At 41.1% G+C, this 18,504-nt stretch overlaps 1 long non-coding RNA gene across 4 annotated transcripts in view; it reads right to left on the minus strand.

The window, feature by feature from the left end:
* LOC144315574 (uncharacterized) overlaps positions 1 to 18,504 on the minus strand; it is an 87,138-nt gene that overhangs the window by 39,660 nt on the left and 28,974 nt on the right. For all 4 annotated transcript variants that reach the window (XR_013381292.1, XR_013381291.1, XR_013381293.1 and 1 more), the window contains one exon: positions 16,109 to 16,296. This is a non-coding gene — a long non-coding RNA (uncharacterized LOC144315574). The remainder of the gene's footprint in view (positions 1 to 16,108; positions 16,297 to 18,504) is intronic.

An 18,504-nucleotide genomic window follows, 5' to 3' on the forward strand; every position in this document is an offset into this window, starting at 1 on the left:
CAGGACCCTGGGATGAGGACCTGAGCCAAAGGCAGATGCTCAACCACTGAGCCCCTTTTTTAAAAGATTTTATTTTAATATGCAGATGTCCCCTCCCTTTTTTAAAGATTTTATTTTAATATGCATTCTTGTATTAATTCAACTGAAAGTGGGAAAACCAGACAGCCTCGCTATTGGAAAGTATACAGAGAAGGTAAGGATAGGGAGAGATGTGGAAAGTATGTCATGGGGAAATGTTGAGGAAAATAGAAATGTGCCTACTAGAGGGAAAATTTCAGTCATAAAGGATATGTGATGAGTTGTCATGTGGTAAAAAATATCAGACTTGGGCAGCCCTGGTGGCGCAGCGGTTTAGTGCCGCCTGCAGCCCAGGGCGTGATCCTGGAGTCCCACATCAGGCTCTCTCTGCATGGTGCCTGCTTCTCCCTCTGCCTGTGTCTCTGCCTCTCTCTCTCTCTCTCTCTCTCTGCGTCTCTATGAATAAATAAAATATTAAAAAAATATATATCAGACTCAGGCTTCACTTATAACCTTGAGCAAGTCGCTTAATTTTTCTGACTCTTGAGACGCTTGCTGATAAAGTAGCAGCAACACCTTCCGCATAACACTGATTTGAAACATCCTCTTTTCTGACTCCCATGTCAGTGTTTCCAGAGTCTGGTCCAGAATCGGCTGAATGCAGACCTCATGAGCTCCCCTTTGGGTTTCTCTAAAATATCTCCTCAGAAGCCTTGGTAAGCTATGTCAATTTCATTGAAGATTTTATCCACTTCAATGAGAAGATTCACATTGTACACTTCTCAGAGAAAAAAACTAAAATACTGCTCTTCTAAGCAGTCTTTGTCATGGTGGCAATGGGGAGGGGGGATGAATGGGAATGTGTATGTGGTGGGGGGGATTCTTCCACCATCAGACTCACTGGCTCCTTTCTAGCTCCTCAGGATACTGGAGTCATCAAATACCTTCACCTTCTTCTGTGAGAGCAAGTCATCCTCTTTCAGTTCCTATCTTTAATTCAAAAAACCAAACACTATTATTCTTAACAGAGCAAAGATCCACTCATGTAGCAGAATCTACCTTCCATAGCAAACGTATTTCTGTCCTGAGTGTGACCTTTGGGATCTCCAAATCCCCTTCCCACCTCCCCAATGTAAGTGCTATCAAGTTTTCCTTGCAACATATCCAGTGCTCTTCCCATGAGGAAATGGGCTGAAGGACAACTCTTCATCCACTTATATACATATAGTATTTGGTATACTACTGTCACCCAGTAAATGATTAGGAAATGATGGGTTTTAAAAACTATTATCATTCTCTTTAAATATTTAAACAGCTGTGTGGCAGCTGAACATAGACATTTATTTTCTATAGTTCCCAAAGACCCAAAAGGACCAACAGATATAAGTCACTGGGAGCAGAATTTGGCTCAATATAAAGCAGATATTTCCAGTGATTAGAACTATCCCATAGAAGAGAAGCTTCTTAAGGTGGTATATCTTCTACTGTTTGAATTGTCTGATCCAAGATCTAAAACAGGAGACAGTATATGGGAATGGAATTAGTTGACCAAAACCCTCTCTCCTGACGGATAATGCTGTGATACAATGAAAAGTGCCTGAATGGTTTCTTCTGTCTTTCCTTTTTCTTTCCAATATCACCCAAATCTAAGGTGATATTATACCACCATAAACCTGATCCCTTTTGGGTCTGGTAGTGTTTAAAACACTCAGGGATAGAAAACTCTCTTGGAAGGGGTGGAGTCGACATAACTGCTAGTTTCCTGTCACCACTTCAAAGGCCCTGGGGGGAGGGGAGAGGTTAATGCAGCCGCTCAGGCCACCAAAACTGTGGGATACAGAGCTGTGCTGTGTCCTGGGCCTTCAGGGCTGGAGTGATCAACCCCAGGGAGGGGGAAATGGTAACCAGACTCCAGGACACCCCAGGGGCTTTCAAGATATACATACATTTGCCATTTCCCTGATCTTTTCAGAGCACAGAATTAACTTAAAGTCCTCCACATGCCAGTGTGGCTTTGACTGTAATATAATCTTTTTAAAAGGTTAAGTTAATCTTGACTTTTACTGTTGCAGCATTTCAACCTAATGGTGTTCCATGCACAATCTAATTGGATTTTTATGGGCCTTTATTTAAAGAAATTTGTTTAGTGACAATGACAATTTGAGTATTATAGGTAGGTCCCTTTTGTATAATATCAAAGCGACATAGTGTACAGACTGCTAGAATATGATAACAGATTTCTCGTAGGCGGTTATTATCTAAAACCTACCTCAGTTTAAGCACAAGCCATACAAGAATTTATGTGCTCAATGATGTTATTACCGACCTTGCAAAATTAGAGCAAATGGGTAGGTGGGCCCGAGATCATGCTAATGGAAGGTTTCATGCTATACAATGAATATGTCATGTGACTTCTATAGAAAATTCCCCTCATTTCAATGGTGAGTTGAATATGAGGTTGAATTTTTAAAGGCTATTTGTCCTAAGAGATTATGAATTTATACTGCCTTGGGTTGTATTCCATCATTATTAAAGTCCAGGAGTCCTCTGCAAAGTTTGTTTTACCAGCCACAATTGGCAGTTACATCTCTTGCAATAAATTCCTTCACATTGGCTGTTTGACATTTCAGGGCTAACCCCTGGCTTAACTGACTGCAGGTAAAAATTTGACGCATATCTGGTTTTAACAATGGTCTCTGGGTCTACTTACTCCCAAGTACTCAACCAATTTACATCTTTCTTTATGGAACTCTTTTTTTTTTTTAAATTCCAGGAGGTACAATCCTAACTGTTTTTTTTTCAATTATTTAATGGTTTCGTTTGCTTTTGTTTTAGCTCTAGTTTGTAAAATTCAACTCGAGTCTTTCCTTAAGAATGTGGTAAATGGACATATTGTGAAAAAAAAATCTTACTGATGCTTTTCAGACGTTCAAGATTATGGGTTATGCTGGGAAGCCTTTTGTTCGGAAGCCAAGAGAATTGCACTGTATATGGATATGGGGTTAAATATTTTCCCCAGGTAATTTAGGTATTGTTCATATGCGTTTACTAAAATGGAGGAAGCATAAGTTTTGTTCTGGGAATTTTAGGGATTAGGGTGTTAAGGAAAACAGAAGAAGTTTGCAGGATGTGGGAAAGAGTAGGAGGAAAAGTATAGCTAAGGAAAACAGAAAGTGGTGATGACTGGGTTTTTATTCTCCCTGATGATAGGGATAGGAGTAGGGATAGATCAACTTATAATTGGGAAAAGAAATGTGGTTGTTAGTGAACTATCTTTTCCAAAACGAAGAGCAGTGATGGGCAAGGGAGAGCCTGACAGATGTAACTTCCATATGCCACTGAAAATTCAACTTTTGCCAGCCTCTTAGAAGGCTTAGAAGACATCCATAATCCATTAATATTTTTAAGTAATTCTTTTTATTTTAGAATTGTTTTATATTTAAAGAAAAGATGCAAAGATCTTACAGAGTTCCCATATGTCCAATACCCAATTCCCCATTACTAAAATCTTACATTTAAATTGTATTTTTCTTGCAATTAATGAGCCAATATTAATATATTATTATTAAATAAAGCCTATATTTTATTTAGATGTCCTTAGTTTTACCAAATGTCCCTTTTCTATTCCAGAATCCCATCCAGGACACCACAGTACATTTAGTCATCATGTCTCCTTAGACTCCTCTTTTTTTTTTTTTTAAGATTTTATTTATTTATTCATGAGACACACAGACAGAGGGAGAAGCAGGCTCTTCACAGGGAGCCCTATGCAGAACTGAGATCATTCCCTGAGCCAAAGAAAGGCTCACTCACTGGCTGAGCCATCCAGGCATCCTTTTTTTTTTTTTTTTTTTTTTTAGAAGACGGCTCCTGGCTCCTCTTGACTGTGATATTGCCTTACACTCTCCTTGCTTTTGATGACCTTGACAGTTTTGAGGAGTACTGGTCATTTATAGAATGACCCTCAATTTGAGTTTATTTTGTTTTTTTCATGATTATATTAGGATTATGAATTTGAGAGGAAGACCACAAAGGTAAAATGCCACTCTTATCATATCACATCATGGGTACATATGATCAACATGTTGACCTTGTGAATGTGTTAGTGTTAGCCTTGATTACCTGACTGGGGGAGTATTTGTCAGGTTTCTTCAGTGTAAGGTCCACTTTTTTCTAATTTTCCATACAGCATTCCTTTGAAAGAAATCACAATATGCAGCCCATATAAAAGGAGTGGGTACTTAATTCCACCTTCGTGAAGGACGAGTATCTATATAAATTATTTGCAACTCTGCTGATGCATTTATTTATTTATTCAATCATGTATCAATCATATATTTACATCAGTATGGACTTATGGGTATTTATTTTATATTTTGGGTTGTATATTTATTTTATTTCTCGAATTGTTCCAACCTTGGCTCTCATGGGCTCCTTCAGTTTGAAATATCCCTATCATTGTGGGTTTTTTTCTTTTCCTTTCTACTTTCTGATGCTTAAAGATCATCTCATTTCATCTTGTATATTTCCTGCTTTCCCTTCTAGAATCAGCCATTTTCTCTTCTGCAGAAACCAAGATCTGGACAAGATGTGCTTGTTGCTTCTGCTTCTGCAGAAACCAAGATCTGGACAAGATGTGCTTGTTGCTACTAGAGCATGGTTGATTTTAGGCCCTTTCAGCTGACAGAGCAAAGAAGTATATGTATATACACTGACCCACATGCATGTACATATCTCTAAATATTTCTCTTTGAACTATGTGCCTTTTATGTGAAGCTAAACCTAAATACATACTAATGTTTCCAACTAATCCATTACCACCTAGATCATTCCTTCTTCGTCCTTTGCTTATCAGCATATTCCCACTCCAACAATGAAAAGACTGAATCCTACCAATGATTGTCCATTTATTTAATTGTTCATTTTCAGTGTATATGTATAATGGCATCAGAATTATTAATCCATATCCTCATATGAGATGATTTTATCAGCTGGAGTACAGTGCTAAGTCCAACTCCTTCCACCTTTAGTCTTACAGACTCCACTTGTTCCCAAAGCTACCTAGGTCGATAACTTCCCCCCCCCACCTCTTTCATTGAGGTTGTTTTATACATTTGTAATACAGTTGGATTCTCCTATCACAGTCTGCATTCTATTCTGGGATCCCCCAGCCTTCTAAATGATTTTTTTAAATTTATATACATGAAAGTTCACTCTTTATGTTTTAAGGTTCTGAGTGTTTTGACAGATGCATAGTGTCATATATCCACTATTACTGTGTCATACACAAGTGTTTTAATGGTTAAAGAATCCACCAGACTTCACCTTTACAACTGTAGCCTCCCAACATCACTTCTCTGGGACCCCTAGCAACCACTGATCTGTTAACCATCTCTATAGCTTTGCCTTTCCAAGAACTTCATATAAATGGAATCATGTACTGTGTAGCTTTAAATTATTTTTAATAGTGGTAAAGTATACATAGCATAAAACTTACTATCCTAACCATTTACAAGTTTATAGTTCAGTGGCATTAAGTACATTCACATTGTTTTGCAAACATTACCACCATCCCATTCTAGAACTTCCATGTTGCAAAACTGAAGCTGTGTACCCACAAAAAACCAGTCGACTATATTTGTATGGTTTATTTATGGGCTATTTATCCTGTTTCATTGATCTGTGTATCTATTCTTTAAAAAAAAAAAAAGATTTTATTTATTTATTTATTTATTTATTTTAGAGAGCTTCAGAGAGACAGAATGAGAGAGCATGCGAGCGGTGGGAGGGGCAGAGGAAGAGGGAAAGAAAGAATCTCAAGCAGACTATGCTGAGCGCAGAGCCCAAAGTGGGGCTAGATCTCACAACCGTGACATCATAACCTGAGCCAAAACCAAGAGTTGGTCCATTCAACTGGCTGAGCCACCTAGAGTGCCTTGCATCTGTGTATCTGTTCTTTTGCCCATAAAGCACCATCTTAATTCATCCATCCATTTTTTCATTCATGCGTTTATCCATCCATCCATTTATCATTCCCCTAAGAAATATTTACTATCTTCCTTGTGCATGATATTGTGCAACATATTATGGAAAACAACAATCATAACAATCATGGATATCATGATTCAGACATAGTAGTTGCCTCTAGGAGATGCAGTATAGCAGCTGGGGATATGGGTTGAAGAGTATTACAACATATACACAAATAGTGTAAAACAAATACAAGGTGATAAATGCTGTAAGAGTTGTACAGAGTCAGTTTTCCAAAGAGAATGTTATGGAGACTCACTGAGAGAAGTTAAGATTTGACCAGATATTTGAAGGATGGATAGCATCTAAATGAGAAAAAGATTGCAAAGATAACTGTAATAGGTGGAAAGCATGGTATGGGCAGTGTGGGGACAAAGTGCAAAGTTTAACAGTAACAATAGAAATACAACCAAAGCCATGTCAAATTTGAATTTGCTCCTAGTTGTGTTGAAAAGAAACACTTGAAATTAAATTTATAACTCATTTTCTGTAGCCCAGTGTATCCAAAACATCATCATTTCAATGTGTAGCCAATTTAAAAATGTTGAACTATTTTACAGACTTCTTTAGTGCTAAGACTTCAAAATCTGGCATATAGATTTTGCACATGTCAACTTGGAACAGCCACACTTCAGTTGCTTAATAGCCATCTATAAATTTTTGCCATCTATGAGATAGCACAGTCCTACGAGGTAAGGAATGAGAGAAAAGGCTGCAAAGGTAGGTGGGGGACAGATTATAGGGAAACTTACATACTGAGGTAGATTTTAAGCTTTATTCTATAACCATTGAATAAACACAGACACTTTTGAGCAACTGAGTGACTCCCACTAACGTGATGCTCCTTCCCGGGGCATATCCCAGATAGGCAGCCAATCCATGTACTCAGGAGGGCTGAATGATCAGAGCAATGTTTTATGGAGATTAGTTGGTCATATACACAGGGAGGTAGAATTGAAAAATAGGAGGACTAATGCATTGGTTCTTTTTATTTAAACCACATTATATGGGAGCTTTTTGATATGATATGGATCCTTTTCTTTTGCCCTCTTCATAAGAGAAATTAAGGACTAAAATATTAGCTATTTAGTGTCAGACTGTCATTTCTAGTGTTTTGTCCCTTATTGTGTTGGAGTATGAGTAGGACAGGCTTAGGCTAGGATGCTTTTGGTGGCCTTTCAGAATGGGTCTTCTCACACGTTACAATTGCTACATAAAGAAATGAGATGCTTTTCTGAAAAGATATGGCTAGAGAGTGACTAGTTGCAAATCAATTTGTTTATATACATTAATTTTTTTTTATTTGAGAACATTCCCTTGATAGTGAAAATCTAGGAGCCTTCTAAAATGAAAGTGATAGCAGCATTAAGATCCCTGTCCTTAGCTGGATGTGGGAAAAAAAACAAACAAGTTCCTTGGGTTTGTTGTGATTATGGGTGCCATTCTTCTTGCCAAATCTATTCTCACAAACTAGCAGGAAATTAAAGCTGAAAAGCTTTCTTTTTTTTTCCCCTTTCTTTTTTGACTTGAGATTATTTCTAAAGACAGAGAGTGAAAAATCTATCAGGAGGCCATTTTTTAAAATAGAAAATGTAATATTTGCATGCAGGGGTGTGTGTGGGTGCTGCGTTTTAGGCCTGTCAAACTTGACAGCGTCCTTTTAGGCTTTTCAAGGGAAACTGCGTAGTATCAAGCCATATTCTCCATCAGCTATGACAGATCTCTACATGTTAATATTCAGATTTGGTTGTACTTTCTTCTTTGTAATGAGGCTAACTTGGTTTTTACAGGCTTGTTGTTTTAATATCTTTTTAGTCAAGTTTGAACAGCACCAATTTGGACTTTTAGCTCTTTGATAAGAATGAGATTTTAATGTAGGCCATAGATGTGTGGGCATATCTGATATCATTTGTGAATATGAGCATTGTGGAGCTTTGCAGAATTTTTTCTGCTGCTTTTGTTTATTAGCACAGTAAGTATCTAGGAGCTTAGGTCTCTGCTGCTGAGTCATGGTTAGAGTATGCATTTTTAGGAACTGTCTCCATATATCCGAGAATGACATTCAGTTAGAGTTGCCGTCTATTAAGGCAGAGCTTCAATAAATAGACAAAGGTTTTATTTTGGTTCTTCAGAAAAATGGAGGGACGTGGTGAGCATGAGCAGAGCGGGCTGCCAAGCAAATGTCTTGGGTGAGTGCAAAGTCTTACATGATTTTAGGAGGGGTTTCTTCTCTAGTCATAACATTATATGAAAATAACACTACTGTAGTAATAAGCAGGAATTAAGTACATTATAAACCGCTCCAATCAAGAAGTTATTTCAGTATAGTGGCTTTGGAATTGAGAGTTAGGTTTGACTTCTGGCTCCACCAACAATTGCTGTGTGAACATTAATTGTTCTAAGACTTAATCTTTGGTCTGTAAAATAGGTTAATAATAGCAGCCTCATTGGACGTACAGGATGTCTAACATGGAAACTATATCCAGTTGCTGACACACGCATAAATGGAAGCTGTTGCTATAAAACTATGCTAAAAGCTGCACTTGGCTTGCAGGTCAAGACTGCTCTGTCCTGCTCTCTCTTGACTGGCTTTCTGGAACGAAGTTAAGTAAGGCAGTTGTGACCAACATGTGCAACTCAGAGCTCCCACCGACCGTAGCATAAGCGCCCGATGGCCAGAGCAGTTCCCCTTCTGGATCCGCCACCGTGTCTGCACACCTCTGACCGGCTGCGCACAGGCAGTGATGGCCAGGGAGCTCCAGCAGGCCCGTTCTGGCCAAATGCTCCTCTCCTCCCCTGAGCAATGCTGGCTCAAGGACTCCTCAGGAACCCAGCTGAACCCTGCTTAAAACTCCTCTCAGTTGGAACCCTCCTTCTACTCCTTCCTTCCACCTTTCCTTCCATAGACATCAGAGCTGCACAGTTGCTGCCCTGCAAACTCTGCCAGCCTCTGCAGGTGCATCTGCTGATCTCATCCCATCTTGATGTCACCTTCTTGGTGGACCTGAACTCCTGGGTCAGCCCGTACCTGGTTTTCAGGGACTGCTCATGTAGGGTTCAATTTAGTTAAAAAAAAAATCCAGGGAATGTGCCATATCAAACCATTGGAGGTCCTAGAATACAGAAGAGGAATGAATTGAGATAATTCATCGAGATAATGAATTGAGATAATGTACCTAGCAGAGAAGGAGTAAAGTGAGAAGAGCTATCCTCTTGCTTAAACGGCAGTGCTTTTCCCACTTCTCTGGAGCTAGGTGAACGCCAGGTGCAGATGCCCCAGCAGGATGCTCTTCTCTCTGGCCCCTGTCCCCCTGCACCATTTGTTATTTTTGCTGCTCACTTTAGCCCTGAGAAGGGACTACTACTTATTTTTTCAAGTAGAAGACGCTTTAGGTTTGCTTTGAGCTCCTTTAAGGATATGGATACACTTTTGCTGGTTTTGTATCTTAGCTCCTATTAAAGGGACTCTTGATTTTTATTTGCTGTTCATTAAAGAGAGAAAACCAAGTAGCCCATGAGAGCTAAGAATGCAAGTACTCTGGGCCCTTGGCTGGGCTCCTCTTGTCCCCTGGGAGGGCCCTCTTTGTGACCCATGGACAACTTTTATGAACAAGAGGCTATCAGAAGAGTTGTCACTTAAAATATTTTTTTTTCCAGAGGAGCAGGGCACATGGGGGGAGGAGGGGCTAAACAAAATACGTGAAGGGGATTAAGAGGTACAAATTTCTAGTTGTAAGATAAATCTTAAAAAAAAATATTCTCTGCCTTATTTCATTAGACTGTTCAGTTATTGATTCTGTTCCAATTATGATGAAACTACTTAATGCTTAACTATTTCCCTGCAGCTATAGCTAGTGTCATGTTCCCCCTCAAGTTCTAAGGAGTAAATGCATACGGTAAAAATAATTAACAGGAGGAAGAGTCACAAGTTTTGAGAACAAATTCTCCTGGGGGTAGGGGGTGGGCAACACTGGACTTATAAAACAGGCTGCTTACCTGTGGGGGCGGGGATTTTCGGGAGGCTGGGGAGTCCTAGGGCACTGACCCCTGGAGGGGAAATAGAATGCAGAGTGGGCTCCAGAGATCAAAGATGCTTCCAGGGGTGGCCTTTAGATTCACCACATGTCTGTCATGGAATTAGACATGCCGGCTGCCCCACACTTCATTCCCTTGCCTCCCTGCTGTGCTCTGAGTTCAAACCAAAAGTGCATGGGGAGGGGGCCGTGCAGGGAGAGGGGAGAGTCGATGCAAAGAGGCGGCAGAGACAGAGCAGATTTAGAACAACTCACAGTTCTCTTCGCAAGAAGGTGCTTTCCCGAAATTCTCTGGCAGAAATGAAAAAAAAAAAAAAAAAAAAAACAAACCCTGGTGTTTCACACAATCCCTTTCGGGGCAATTTTATATCACTTTGCTAAAAATTGGATATGTCTTCCTAAGTCTTCCACAGCCATTGGCTCAGCAAGAGTTTGAAGTGTTGTGGCAGCGACCCTGACTTTTTCCCTTGCCTCATCCACTTCCCACTCACCCCCTGCCTCTCTTTTTCTCTTTTATGTGGATCTATCTGTGTCTAATTTAGATGGCAAGTTCCTCACCACTGTATGTTAGAGTGTCTAGCATACTGTGCGCACTTATAAATGTTAAATGATAATAATGATAATATGAGAGCCCTAAAGGTGCCAGCTGCTTCATTTCACTTGAGAGAAGAGGGTTTTCGCTACAGACTGTAGTTAAATAAAGTAAGGGCAGTGAAGAGGGAGGGCGTATGGGCTTTCTGGGGCAAGAAAGGGGTAGAGAGGCTGTTAAGAACTTGCAGTCGAAAAGAAAGGGGGCTTAAAAAAATCAGGGGTGCCTGAGTGGCTCAGCGGCTGAGCATCTGCCTTCAGCTCAGGTCAGGATCCCGGGGTCCTGGGATTGAGTCCAGCATCGGGTTCCCTATGGGGAGTCTGCTTCTCTCTCTCTGCCTTTCTCTCTGTATGTCTCTCATGAATAAATAAATAAAATCTTAAAAGAAAAAAAAATCAGCCAAGACCTTGAGATGGCAAACAGAATTCAGTGCTTGACCTTGAGTCTTACAACTTTTCAAGCAATCTATTGGTTGCCCAAGGTTTCAAACAAATTTGAAGGCCTGAGTCCCTTGCCCAGCACAGAACAAATACTTTGTGCCACGAGAAAAAACCGCAGAGGGTAAGAGAGCCCTCAGAGCCCCTGGGTCTCAGATCTGATTCTGTAGCTCACCGGCCGTCGAACATTTGCTGAATCTCAATGTGAGATGTTGAATTTCTACGACGTGTTTTCTCATCTACAAGATGAAGGGGGCTGTTTACCAAATAATCCCCAAGAATCTTTCAGGTTCAGAAATTCTATGGGCCAATGGCTGCATGAAACCGACCGTTTCATCGCACACTTACTGCATGCTATTCAAGAAATATTGCTTTCAAACAAGTTACCTCATTCAGCACTCCCAAGACTGTAAAGCAGTAATTGCTACAAAGCAGTGATTGCTCCTGTCTCTAGTTTTCACATGAGGAAACCGAGTTGAGAAAGAACAGCCTCTTTTCCCAGGTGCCAGACTAGTGGCAGAAGAAAGAGCCAATGCCATCCTGAGCCTGAGGCCTCTCTGCTGACTTACGACGGTACACTCCATAGTGACGTTGCCAGCCAGGCCCACGTGGCCTTGTGAGTCAAGCCTAGAATGCACAGCAATGTTCTGGAAGCACTGGCAAGTGCGTTTAGAATATTTACTTTGGTCAAACCACAACAGTTTATAGTTACCTCCCTTACAGGCCTGAGATTACTTAATAGCATACTCGTTAAGTGCTAGCCAGCTCTCCCTGGCACTTTGTTGCATCCTCATAACAACCCTGTAAGATTAATCCGAAGTTTATAGAGGAGTAGACTGAGGCACTGAGGTTCAACAGATGATGGAGATGGGGTTCTGATCCCATTTCCTTCCCCGAGTCCTGACTACTTGCTGGTCATCTTTTGATACCTGGTGGTTGGTTGGCTTAGAGCATTCAGCAGAGAAAAGCTCAACGCAGTAGAGAAAATGCCCAATGCAGAGCAAAAGAGCTCCAACAGTCAGGGCCCCAGGATGGAGAGCCACTGAGGCCACATGCCAGATCACATAGAGTCCTTGGGGAAATGTCTGGGACCCTGAAACTCTTAGCTCTAGCACTCGGTATCTGCACACGTCCTATGGTTCGGATGCCACATGGAGAGCTGGGCCCCGGTGGCCTGCATCTCTTTGCCCTGCTCCATGTGCATCTTCAGACCAGAGGCGGGTTGCACTCTCTTTTCTTCCCCTTGTGGTGATGCTCACAGGCAGGGAAATCAGGACATGCTACACTTTGTGCCGTGCACTCTTGTTTCCCATGAGTCTCTGTGAGAAAGACAGATGGAACGTTTATTTTCATGACTGGGGATGGGAGGGAAACAACATGCACCTGCTCCTCCGTCCTTAGCTGAGTACTGCCCCCTTCACCCAGACAGAGGCCACGATGCAGGGTTGCAAAAGCAGTCACAGCCGCGACTTGTTCTAGCCTGTGGCCTTCTTGCTTAGTGAAGCAGGGAGAAGAGGTTCCATCTCTCCTTCGAAAGGATGCTGGAGGATGCCTCGGACCTAGTGCGTCCTTAATACAGAAAGTAACAGATGAAACTGGGTTTGGAAACCATAAATTTAGGTTTTACAGCAACAACAAAGACAAACCCACTGTTACTGCCCTCTGTCCACAAGAGAAATGATAGATGCTCCTTCACAAAGAAAGATGCTTTGACAAATAGCAACCATAAATAGTTGGGGTGCTCATTTTTCCCTCCTTCATTTGTCTTTCTTCTCCTTCCTTCCTTCCTTCTTTCCTTCCTTCCTTCCTTCCTTCCTTCCTTCCTTCCTTCCTTCCTTCCTATTCTTGTCATTTGAAAAACCATAATGGCAATGTGTTCATCATATGTGGTATTTCTAAATATACTGATATCAAATGAACTTAAAGTTATTTTGTTATGTGGAAAAAAGTAAGATGAGTAGTGTATATGCAGGCATTCCCTTTTGTTACTCAAAAAATGTATATGTAAACACACACACACACACAAAGAGTTTTGTTGTGTTTTTTAAATAAAAACAACAAAAACAGTGTTTACCCTATAAGGGTGTGGGCTCAGGGCATCTGCCGGCAGCCCCTGCCCACTGGGCTGTCCTACTAGCCACATTAAAAACCATAATAAGGGGCTGGACCCTCCGCCTCCCCACTCCCCCAACCACTCCAGCAGCCTGACCTAAGGAAAGGCTTATAAATTTAGACACACACACACAATATCTTAGATACAGAGATGTACTCACAAAGACTATTTCTGGAAGGATAAACAATTGGTAATCTTACTTGTTTCTGGGCAGGGGAACTGGGGCCAGGGTCCTTTTCATTAAATATCCTTTTTGCTTTTTTTGATATTTTTGAATCTTGGGCATTTGTTTTCTAAAAAGATTATGACAGAGGCCAAAATAATCCCAATAAATCACCAGAGATAAATAAATCAGTGGAGAAAAATGTATGTAATTTTTCACGGCAAGGGCTGGGGACTGGAACTCCTCCTAAGAACTTCTCCTTGCCCTCGAGAAGCATGTTAACAGGAAGAAAATCCTGCATAGAGAGAAGAGAAAAAAAATCATATTTCCCAACAGCCACCTATGCTCTCACGGAGCTCCTGCTGCTTCTGTTCGCAGGAAGAGGACCTGCCGCTGGGCTCTGGGCTCTGCAGAGAGCTCTCATCCTTCCCAACCCCTCCTGGTCACCAGGGTTACCGAAGCGGACTTGGGCAGAAAGCAGACAGGTGGGCGGAAATGGGAGTAGGATGCTAAGTAGAACACAGATTGCAGAAGTCAACAGAGAGCCTCCAGATGTGTATCATGGCAGGTCCATCCTGGAAGCACTTGACCCTCAGCCATCTGATCTTGCCTCGCTGGATCTAGTCGTTCCCCTCAACCCACAGAGAAAATATGCTCCTTACACCATTATCACAGGTTGGCTGTGAGTCTACCTAGCTGACTGGCAGAAAGAAAACAACATCCTAAAGAGAATGTTTATGCATTTGCCTGGGGTTCTGCTTGGTGGGTCCACCTGAGAGTTATGTGGATGATCTGAACTTACAAGAATAGCAGGTATCTTGCTACCTATTAACCAAGTTCTATTTTCCTCTTTATGACATCCTTGGAAAACAAGTGGCCTGTCTTCTGGAGAGAGGTAAATGTGACTTATTTTGGGGGGACAGCTAAACAAATTGCACTCCTCAAGCTAAATAAGGCCTTTATCAGCATTGGATGTATAAAGCAGGAGTATGCAGTGAGAGGTGGCCACCGACAGCTACATCCACGTATGTGTGTGTGTGTGTGTGCGCGCGTGTGCAATCAGAGACTTCCAGGTTTTCAGGGAGTGTCCCTGACATGAGTCTGCTCCTTCTCTTCTTTATCCTGATGGAAATTCCAGAAACCAACCTAGCATTTGGTTCTGAATAAAGATGTTTGGCAAAGGCCAAGAAAGACAGAGTAGTGGGAAGGGGGAAAAGCCAGTGCAGGAAGGGAGCGTGTAATAAATGGGAGAGTGGAATGTGCTCCACCTGACTTAGCCAGATGCCTCCAGAGGGAAAGAAAGGAAACAGCTAAATGCCTTATATCCCCTGGAGCCTTCAAAGGAAGCCTGCAAAGCAGGGCATCAGGGTAATCCTCACTCGTTTAATATCTGATGCGTTTGCATCTGTGATGTGAAGAGTAAATCAGAATTCCTGTTACAAGAACAGAATTTTAAGTGCTAGGAGTTAGCACAGAGGTCAGGCAGTCTTATCACCACCTTATCTTATTTCACATGGTATCCGGATGAATATTTTGGGACAGGAGTGGACTTTTTTCCTCCAGGACCATTAGGAAAAGCCATAAAGAAAATGATTCTAAACCCAACAGTCTGCTATGTGAAAGGAAGGTTAATTCTATCCTTGGCTGCCATCCGTCCCTTCCATGGACTGTCCAGATCCCCACTATTAAGACCGTTTTGCTGGAGTCTCAGTGCAGGTGCATTGTTATTTTAATTATTTAGGATGTAATTTCTGGGCCTGAGGTAGATGGATAGCACATCTTAAGGAAAATAGACTCCCCCCGCCACCACAATGAAATTGTTCTGTAAAACTTTAACAATGGATAATTCATATGTTTGTTAGATATTGTTAACTTTATTTTCAGAGGAGGCACTAACATTTTTTGCTGCCTGGGCTTTGGGGATCCACTTGCCACGGAGAGACATGAAGTCTAGATTTAATAAAAGCATGCAGTGCGAGGTTTATGCAATATTATTTTTCTTATACTGGGCTGAATGCTTTGATTATTACTCACTCTCAAGTATTCCCCAAGACATGAAACTTTCTGTATTATCATGTTTATGTTACTGGTCAAGGAACTTTCAAGTTTGTCAGTCATTATTACCCCATTTGATAGATTAATAAGATGAGGCAAACAGATACATTGTTGGTGAAACGAGAAAGAATTTTACACACACACACACATCCCTAAAATCTTATGAAAATAAAGTTCATCATCTTACAGAAATATATTTTTCCCCTAGACAAGTGTGAACACAGGCTAGTTTGAAATTAATAATAGGTCATGTAGTGATATAATTTTATTTTTCTAACATATCTCTCATTTAATCTTTTTGAAAGTAATGGTAGAATTTCTTATTAATAAGGTGGGAGGATCCTTGGGTGGCTCAGTGGTTTAGTGCCACCTTCAGCCCAAGGTGTGATCCTGGAGTTCCGGGGATAGAGTCCCACATCGGGCTCCCTGCATGGAGCCTGCTTCTCCCTCTGCCTGTGTCTCTGTCTCTTTGTCTCTCTCTCTCTCTGTCTCATGAATAAATGATAAAATCTTTAAAAAAAAAAGAGAGATGGAGAGATTTCCACCCAAGTACCCCAGCTAGAAAACACATTCCTGATGCCTGGCAGCTAAATCCATGCTGATTTATACATTCCTACAACATAATATAGGGTCCTGGCTGAATAAGATGCTACATCAAGTTCTACATACTTGAGAATGCTCAGGTCCAGAGGTCTCCCTCAGAAGGGGTTACGCACTTGCCTTTGGCCTGTAAAGACACATAGGGGACAGCAAGAGGTTGTTGCCCTTGCTCTAGGTGGCCCCAGCATACTGGTGAGAGGATGAGTCAGGCAGAGAGCTTCCAGCTACACCAAGAGGAAGGGAAGTTTCTTGGAAGCCTGAAAAAAAGAGAAAGAAGAGTACATTTGGCTATCTTTCATGTTTGGAGGGTAATCACCAGGCTTTTTTCTCTTTCCTGCTACTGCCTACCTTTTGACCACTTCACTGTTCATTAGCACCTCCGGCAGAGGGTGAACAGAAAAAGGGAGAAAAGATGAAACTCGAATTCATCCATTTGAGGTGCTAATTCCTGACTTTCACACCACGCTAAATTGCTTGGACAGGTTATTGGACGATTTAGAGTTGTTTTTCTCAACCCTTTGGTCTATCAGTGAAATTTGTATTGTACACTTTTTCAAAGCACCGGAGCATTTTTGTCCCATTTTCTTAGCAGCTCAATGAAACCTTTTTTGGCAATGATGAGACTTGAATACCATAATTCCATAAGAAGGCTAAAGCTAACTCTAGTTTTTCTGTGTTAATGAAGGAAAGGGGTAAGATTGGAAATTTAATAAAAAAAAAACACACAGAAAAAAATATTTTATTGTTTGACCTCCTTCTCTCATTACAGCTTACATCAAAAGCCACTATCATAGTGAAAAAGATTAGTTTGAGTTTAATTTAACTTATATATTCTCTGGTGGAGATGCTAATAAGCAACCAAATGACCTAAAGCTAGAGAACAGGAGGGAGATGGGGAAGAAGCAAAGTGCTTGTAAAACTCACACATTGGATCATTAACCCTTGAATAACTGAGAGTTGATTTGAGATCATTCATGCTGTGTTTGTCTAAAAAAGTCATGAATTGTTGCAGCCAATTGCACTGAGCAAGTAGTGATACACTTGCTGAGAAGCTGTGTCGATACCGTAATGTAATACTTACCTAGGATAATAGGGGATGTAGACAACATGGGTAATTGGAACACACAAATAATTCTGAAACCTGATATAAAGTGATAGTTGCAACTGCTTTTCCACCAACCTGCTAACAGGCACCAATATTCACTCAGTTTTATTTCCTCTCTCCCCCTTTTCTTAGCGCCAGAGGGATGGAAGTATAAATAAGCCACAAAGTGGCCCAAAGGAGGACAACGGAAACAAAAGAGAAAAAGGATTAAAAAAAAAAAAAAGTAAAAGGTAGTTCCTGTAATTGAGTAGCTGCCCCTGAAAGGTTGACAGATGACTGAATTTGCATCAATTCGTGATATCACTGTGTAATTTGCTTCGATGGAACAAAGAACCACTGTAAGCCTCTTAGGACTCATATTTCCCATCCCTTTAAGGTTTATAGGTTTGAACTTTCAAGACCCGTGCTCCTGAGGCTGTTTATTTTCTCCTGCATCCTTGGCCTGCAGTTATGGTAAACTCCAGCCCCGAGGCCTGGACCAGAGCATACACATTCACCTGGTGACACTTTCTTTACCTAATCTCAAGATGAGTGGAATGAGGGAGTGAGCGCACTCTGACAGAAATGGCATCAAATTTGAAATTCACAGGCCCTGTATCGTGTTCCAGGGTCACTCTTTATAGGTGGGCAGTTGATAGAAACACTTAGAAGTTTTGAGCCATGATTCACCTATTTGTAAAATCAGGATCCTATAGGACTGTTGTGAGGATAAAAGTGAGATGATATATGTAAACATACTTTATAAGATAGAACTACTATGTAAATCTTAGTTGATCTGGTAAAGAGAAGCGATCATATGACACATCAAATGAACAGCTCCGATGGTTCTCATACTCTAAATGCATATTTAGGAAAGCTGATTAAAATGCCAATTCTATGGCCCATCTCTGGACACTGTGATACAAGAGATGTGGAGATGACTCAGGCATCCTCATTTTAACTGTTTCTGTTGTTATTAATGCAGGTGATCCCTGAACTGCTCTTGCAGGAACACTACTGTGAAACACCAATTGACACATTTCGGCTGGAGTGACAAAAATAGGAGGTGAGCATGTTCTAAAAGCTGGATAGAGTCAATGTCGCTGTCCTATAGTGGCATTCAGAGCTGCTTGCCCCAAGCACCTTTAGAGAGACTGGGCAAAGCAACTCTTCAGTCTCCAGGCTGGCTTTAGGGCTCTATTATCTTTCTTTGTGTGATTTCTCCCCACTTCTCAGGGCACCTTTTCTTTGTGCCAAGAACATGATCTCTGGTTTTCTATGTCTCTCCAGGTGAGTCCCACACTCAAAGTGTCTTCAGTCATAGTTTCTGACTCTCTTAGATTTCCCAGCCTTCTTCACTCTTCCACATTTTCATGTGAAT

This window comes from Canis aureus, chromosome 6 (assembly GCF_053574225.1).
Source record: "Canis aureus isolate CA01 chromosome 6, VMU_Caureus_v.1.0, whole genome shotgun sequence".
NCBI classification, from domain to species: domain Eukaryota; kingdom Metazoa; phylum Chordata; class Mammalia; order Carnivora; family Canidae; genus Canis; species Canis aureus.